Source organism: Manis pentadactyla, chromosome 4, assembly GCF_030020395.1.
Source record: "Manis pentadactyla isolate mManPen7 chromosome 4, mManPen7.hap1, whole genome shotgun sequence".
Classification (NCBI taxonomy): domain Eukaryota; kingdom Metazoa; phylum Chordata; class Mammalia; order Pholidota; family Manidae; genus Manis; species Manis pentadactyla.
Window position 1 is genome coordinate 113,065,918 of NC_080022.1, and position 6,894 is coordinate 113,072,811.

General features: G+C 42.9%; 1 pseudogene; it reads right to left on the bottom strand.

Moving 5' to 3' along the window:
* Nucleotides 1–2,680: 2,680 nt before the first annotated feature.
* On the bottom strand, nucleotides 2,681–4,142 carry LOC130683222 (GPN-loop GTPase 3-like; annotated as a pseudogene).
* Nucleotides 4,143–6,894: the final 2,752 nt, after the last annotated feature.

Here is a 6,894-nt window from a genome sequence, read left to right on the forward strand (position 1 = left end):
CAAGGCTGGGCTGGTTTGATGCAACAACCCAAAGGTGCTTGGGGCCTTTAGCTAATGCTGGGCCCCACCCAGCATTTAGGGAGGGACAGACGCTGCTTGGGCATGAATTCATAACAGCAATGGCCTGAGTCCAAAAAGAAAAATTTGTTAAAGAAGCAAAAATGGTGCATGAAGAAGTAGTTACATGGGTACATAGAGTACATGGAACTGCCCTGGAACTTATGGGGGAGAACCCAAGAAAATTCCCTGAAAGGTAAGAGAGGTCTGCCTTTTGAAAGGAGGGGTTGGTGGAGTGTCTGTTTATTGGTGGAGCAGTCGTGGCATGTGCTCTGCAGCAGGACTCTGCAAGCTCTGATACAATGCTGGGACTCAGAAAATCAGCTGGAACTCCAGGGAGAGGAAATCCTGGGGCAAAATGCCTCTAAAATCGGTATCAGTCAAAGGGAGAAATAAAGTTTAAAACTCGTTTATTGCTTACAAACTGTACTCCAAGGCCGTCTCTTTCCTGCTCTGACAGAAACCAGCAAGACTTCTCCCTCACCTCTCAGGTTCAGAAAAGCCCTCAGTCACCCAGGTAATTGCCCACTGATATGAAGACGAATTGCTCTCCACCCTGAGGAATGCCTGTGGATATGCAGATACACTAACACAAGGCAAAATATTCTGGAAATACTACAATTTTACCCACACCAGCCCACAGCCCTTGGCCACCCATTTCTTTTATTCCAGACAAAGGGTAGCACAGAGGAGCCTCTGCTTGCTGATCCCCAGCAGAGAAAGGGGTAGGGAGGTGAAGACAGAAAATCAGAGGAGGCAGCTTAGCAAGGTACTTCCTTTTGGGGGAGTGCAGGATGAGCAGGGAGTGTGAGCTTTGTCTCTGGTGAAGCTCCATGAGATGCATCTTTGACTGGTGGAGCCTGTGTTTGCAAGGTTGTGGCTTTTTTTCTACTGGATTAAAGCTGCCAATTTTCAACTGAAAGTCCCAGTTTTTAATGGACTAGAATAAAGCCTGTTCTAAAGATCAGAGCCATATAAAGGTGGAATCATAATGGTGATGATGACAATGACGATGGTCCTGATGGTGATGGTGATATTTTGATATTTTGACATGTCCTGAAAGATCAGATTGATTTAATATGGAAATTTAAAAATTTTGTCCTACCTTCTGTATTTGGCTACCCTAGAAGACTACAGTATAAATATATTTTCCTCAACTCTTGTTGAGGTTTAAATTAAAAACTTCCTCAAGGACTAAGAGAACCAGTTTTAAAAAAATTGATTCATTCTCTAGGTCTAACAAAAAAATATTTGAATTAGTTGCCAACACTTAAAAACAGGGAGTTTTAGACAAAGCTGAAGGCCAAGTATCTCCAGGGAAAATGTGTCAACAGGGCATCTTCATTCCCATGTGGCATCAGCTGGCTGGTGCTGATGCCCGGTGCCCTCTGGCTTGCCCCAGGTCTCCCTCAGGACTGAGCATTCTCTCACTCCCTTTGCCAGCCTTTATGTGTAATTTGGAAGATGGGGCACAAGGAAGAGATAAAAGAGAAAGGAGGAATCTTAGAAATTGTCAGTGGACTAAAGAGGAGTCCAAGGGAAAGGGAGTGGGGAAAAGGAGAGCCTTGGCAGGGGGCCCCGAATGCTGGGGGCTAAGCCCAGGAAGGATGCCCCAGGAAGAGGCTGAGGCTATCCTGCCAAGAAGAGCAAAGAGTGGGACCTGGGAAAGGAAATCGTTGTTCCATTGCCTGAGAGTCATTGCGGGCTAGGTCATCACCCTGCACACCTAGGCTTTCCTTGTAGATTGCACATCCCAAGGGCATCTGCATCTCTTGTTGTCTGACTAGAGGCACCTTCTGTGAAGTCATAGAAAACATCTCTGCCCCCTGGTTCCTGACACAGAGCTCCTAAATCCTTTGGAATTTCTTGGTGGTAGTGTTGGGGGGTTGAATTCATTCTCCTCTTTCTGTCCCTGCTGCAACAAAGAACTGAAGGACAGAGACACAGCAGTGAAGCGGAGCTAAAGGTTTATTTGAATGCACTCCAAGGGAGGAGCAGGTCAGACTCAAGGCAGACAAAGGCAGGTTTGCTTGAATAAAGTGGAGAGGAAGGGGAAGCTCATTGATGGGAACTTGCAAGCTCAAATCAGAGCTCTTAGTAACCCCTCCCTACTTATCTGAAGTTGGACAGAAACAGTGAAGACTTGTGCTTAAAATCTGGAAAATGGAATGAAGTAGCAAAGTGACAAAGACACCACTATAAGAGCACAGAGACGAAGTGTAGTAAGTTGAGCAGTAACAAATCTTATAAAAATACACACTCCAAGAATGGGGAGTGCGAGCAACTTCAGAAAGGAGGTGCACTTAAGGCCTTAGGATTCTGTATTTTAAAGCTTTCAAGAATTGGGTAAAGGTAAAGAATTGCGGGGGCGGGGTGGTCTAGGCTTGTCATGCAGTCTCATGATATCTCTTTCTGGTGAAAAACAATATGTCGTTATCAATAGTCAGTCCTCGAGATAATTCTGTAGGATAAACTTTGTTTCTATCCAAGATATTGGCTACCCCCAAGCACTGGGAACATCATTAGTTAAGACTGTTTGCCCTGCCTTAAGATACATTGTTGGCTGATTACCGAAGAACATGCCAGGAATCTAACTTCCAATTTTCTTTTTTTTTTTTAGTGCCATCTTTCTACTTCTTTTATTTAAATACATATATATCTTAAAACATAGTTAATTTTTCACATTTTAATTATACAAATAATACATTTTCAATGTAGGAAAACTGAAAGACACAGATAAGTAATGGTCTTATTTCCTTCCAGATTTTTTTCCTTTGACCACACATATGTATATTTTGTTACAATAATTCCTGCCCCTCCAAAGTCTTTAAAAATAACAAAATCAGTAAAAATAAAGGTAAACTGATCTTAACTGTTCCATGGGTGTGGTGTTATATACAAATATATATGCATTCATTTCAACCTCTAATATCTAAATTGATGCTGTTAAAATAATATTAAAAGATTCCACTTTAAACAGCAGCAGCCTCAGAATAATTAAGAACTTGATTCAAGACATGTTGCTGATAAAGAGCCATGTACTAATATTTTTCATTAAAGTAGCTTTTCAGTATTGTAGCCTTTGAAAAGAAGAATGTTCTGCTGGTTCAGCCACAAGCTTTTCACATATACAGTTACTTTTTAATAAATTCTTCATTCATTCTGATGCTCTTGAAAATATTCGTCAAACACTGAAGAAGATTCATCTTCATGTTCCTTTGGTTCTTTGAATTCTAAGTCCTCTCCATACTGAATGGCAAAATCAATATGCTGTAATACAATGTTCATGCTTTCTTCATCTGACTGATCATAAGGCAAAAATCGAACCATGCTGTAGTCATCAATCAGTACACATATAGCTTTAGTCAATTTTTTGAATTTTTTGCTTCTTAAGTCACTTGCAGAATCATCTAGTAAGGAATACATGTCTGGGTCTAGAAACTTCTCAATTTCCTTTTTGGCTTTCTTACTCAGCAGATCCATTTTTGTCATTATATTAACCTGTGGAATTTCTAGGGAGATCATAGCACTCAGGGCTGCCAGGACGCCAGAAATAAACTTGAATGACTCCACCATGAACTGAGAATCAACCAGGAAAACTCCACAGACTCGGAACTCCCACTGTTCTAGCTGCTGGACCAGCTGTTTCATCACAGGTAAATGTGTGTACAACTCAATCTGACCTGGACAGTCAAAAAGGTTGTAGTCGTCTTCTACGTGGCCAAGACAGTTCTCTAGCCAGTCGAAATTATTGGCAAATACTCCATGCAAAATACCAATCCTCCATTGGGGCCAAAGCGCAGAGAGTTGTCCTCCATCACATCGTCTACCTCAATCAGTTCCCGGATGTCTTCCCGCTGCCGGCGGGGCCCATGACCAGCTGCGCGTACCGAGGCATATCGCCTCTGGGTTCCCGGCACCGCCAGCCGCGCAGCACGGAGAGCCTGACCCCAATTTTCTTTTAAGATGGAATCTTAGCCTTAAGATGAGTCCCTCCTGTTCTCATTATGCCATTCATATATCAGCATTTTTAGGAAAATTAATCATGGTGCTTGTCCCATGTCTCTGCTCTGTCTCACCTGCATTAGCTAGAGCAAGTCTCAGCGTCAGCCCAGATTTAGAGCATGTGGAATAAAGTCACATTGCAAAGGGTGTTAACTCTGTGGGTTCTTTCTGACTCTGGCTTTATCTGATTCTCGGTGAGCCCCACCCTCTTTTCATCCTGCTCATATATGTTTTTCTGCCTAACAGTAGAGTGTCTTTTGTTTTAATGAGGCAATTCTGGGTGGGCTCTGGATGACGGCTGGTCACCAGAAAGGCTACGTCATGATTAGAAGCCTGGAATTTTTAGTTCCCATTTTTCAGGAAGGAGAAAGGGGCTGGAGATTGAGGTAGTTAGTTATCCATAATGCCTATATGATGAAGCCTCCATAAAAATACGAAAAATATGGAGTTTGGAGACCTTCCAGGATGACAAACACACACACACATTGCAAGGGTGGCACACCCTAGCTCCACAGGAATGGAAGCCCCTATGCTCAGGATCCTCCAGGTATCATCCTATGTATTTATTCATCTGGCTATTCATCTGCATCCTTTATTATATCCCTTATTATGCAATAATCCAGTAAATGTAAGTAAGTGTTTTCCTGAGTTTTTGGGAGCTGTTGTAATCAGTGGTCAAATCCAAGGAGAGGGGTCATAGGAACCTCTGACTCAATGCCAAATAGACAGAAGTTGTGGGTTAACCTGGGACTAATGTTGGGATTCGGAAAACCAACTTGCAGACCTTAGTCACACATTTCTTCTTACTCAGACAAAGGGTAGCACAGAGAGCTTCCATCTGCTGGCCCTTCTCCACCTGCAGGGATAAGGGTGGGGAGGTGAAGACTGGCATCTGAAGTGGGGGGCAGTCTGGTGGGACTAGGCCCTTAACCTGTGGTGTCTACACCTAACTGTCAGAATTGAATTGTAGGACATTAGCTGGTGTTGTAGAGAATTGCTTGGTTTAACTTTGGGGCAAAAATCCCAGGGCAAAATACCTTTGAAACTGAAATCAGTCAAAGGGAGAAATAAAGAGGGAGAAACCTGTTTATTTCTTACCAGCAGTCATCTCATGTCTCTCTAAACCCAGCCGCAGAAGAAGAGACCCCCACCCAACCTCTCCAGTCCAGATATGCCCTCGTTCACCCATGGAATTACCTTTGATACAGAGCTGGGCTAAGGCCAGGCAAGAGATTCTGGAAATATTGCAAATTTACCCACACTTGATATATGGGAAGCCCCACACCTCTGGTGTCTGAAGTGTTGTGTGTGATAGTAAAGAAGAAACACAGGGAATTTTTCCTATAGATACACTCATACTTTAGTTGTTTCAGTTTTTGGTTAAATCAGCTTTCAAATACTTGCAACATCATGATTGTGTAAATTTTGCTCTCAGTCTTGCTATATACTATAATTAGGTTTCCTTTTTTGTATAACTTTTATTTTCCTTGAGTTGATAATTACCAAGATAATTAGTGGGGGACTGAAGGAGTTAACCAGTGGTTGAGATGATCAACCTTCATTCCCCAGCTGGGAGGGAAGAGAGTCCAGGAGAAAGAAAAAAAATGAATATCTAGCAATGCCTCTGATATTTAAGAACAGAAATAATGGGATCAAGGTATGACAGATTGAAGGTAATTAAAGAGAAAGATATCTAAGGAGAACATCAATGCTGATGGCAAAACTATGGGTGTGGCTCCTCTTTTCCATTCTACACTTCTGCAGATTTGTTCTGCAACACTAAGCCCTTCTTAGGTGTGGGCTGGGAGCTCAGCTATCCAGGTAGGTGGAAAGGTGCATGGCACTAACTTGAATGGTTTTTGTTACCACATGAACTTTGGCCCCAATCCGTTTTCTTTGTGAACTCAGTTCAGAGAGAACAAAGAAAACTCAGTTTAGAGAAAAGAAAGCTTCTCCCCAGACCTAGATCTTCTGGAGAAGCAAATAGAAAAAAGAGGGAGGTCACTGAAGATTCAGTATGATTCAGAACTCCTGTTGGATTCTGATTTAGCTTGTGTACTGCCTGGTTCATTTCCAGTTTGGGATCTCTGGGACATGTTGAGTTCGGGTGCTTCTCTCACTGTGACATGTCATCAGAAGCACATCCTGGACCCGACTGGGCCGGCAGTCCAGAGAACCAGCAGTAGTGTGCTGGTAAAGATTAGCAACACGTTCTTGGGCAGTTGGGAGGGGAGCTCTGATTAGTAGCATTTGTCAGAAACGGCATAAAACTAAATGTGATTCATTCCCAGAGGAATTAATGTTTAAAAAAAGTATTAACAAGAAGCCCACATGTCAGAACATGAACCAGAGAGTCACTCTGGCTAGGAGGGGGAGGGAAGATTAAGGTAACAAAGAGAGGGCTGTGCATCTCTTTGAAAAAAGCAATGCAGAAAAAGTTTCAAACCAGCCAATGAAATTAAGATCAATGTATAAAAAGCCTAATACAGATATAACTTGGTTAGATGACATCTGGGAAAGAATGTGAACCTGTAGTACTCAGTTAATGAAGGACCAGGGGAGGGACTCACGTGCTAAGGAACAAGTTGATTGTTGTAACCACCCTGAGTGTGCCTGCTTACCAGACACCCAGTCTTGCAAGACCACACTTAAAGCCTCGCTCTGCTGTTCTCTTTGACTAAATTTGGACCAGTGAGCATGTTTCTCACAAATTGGGGGCTCCTCTGGGATCCTCTTGCCAGGGGGAGGTTGGGGCCCAAGCAGAGTGGGAAGATGTGACCTGCCTGACTTTGGGTTGCCCACTCTGTCTGGGTGTTTCACCTTCCCACAGAA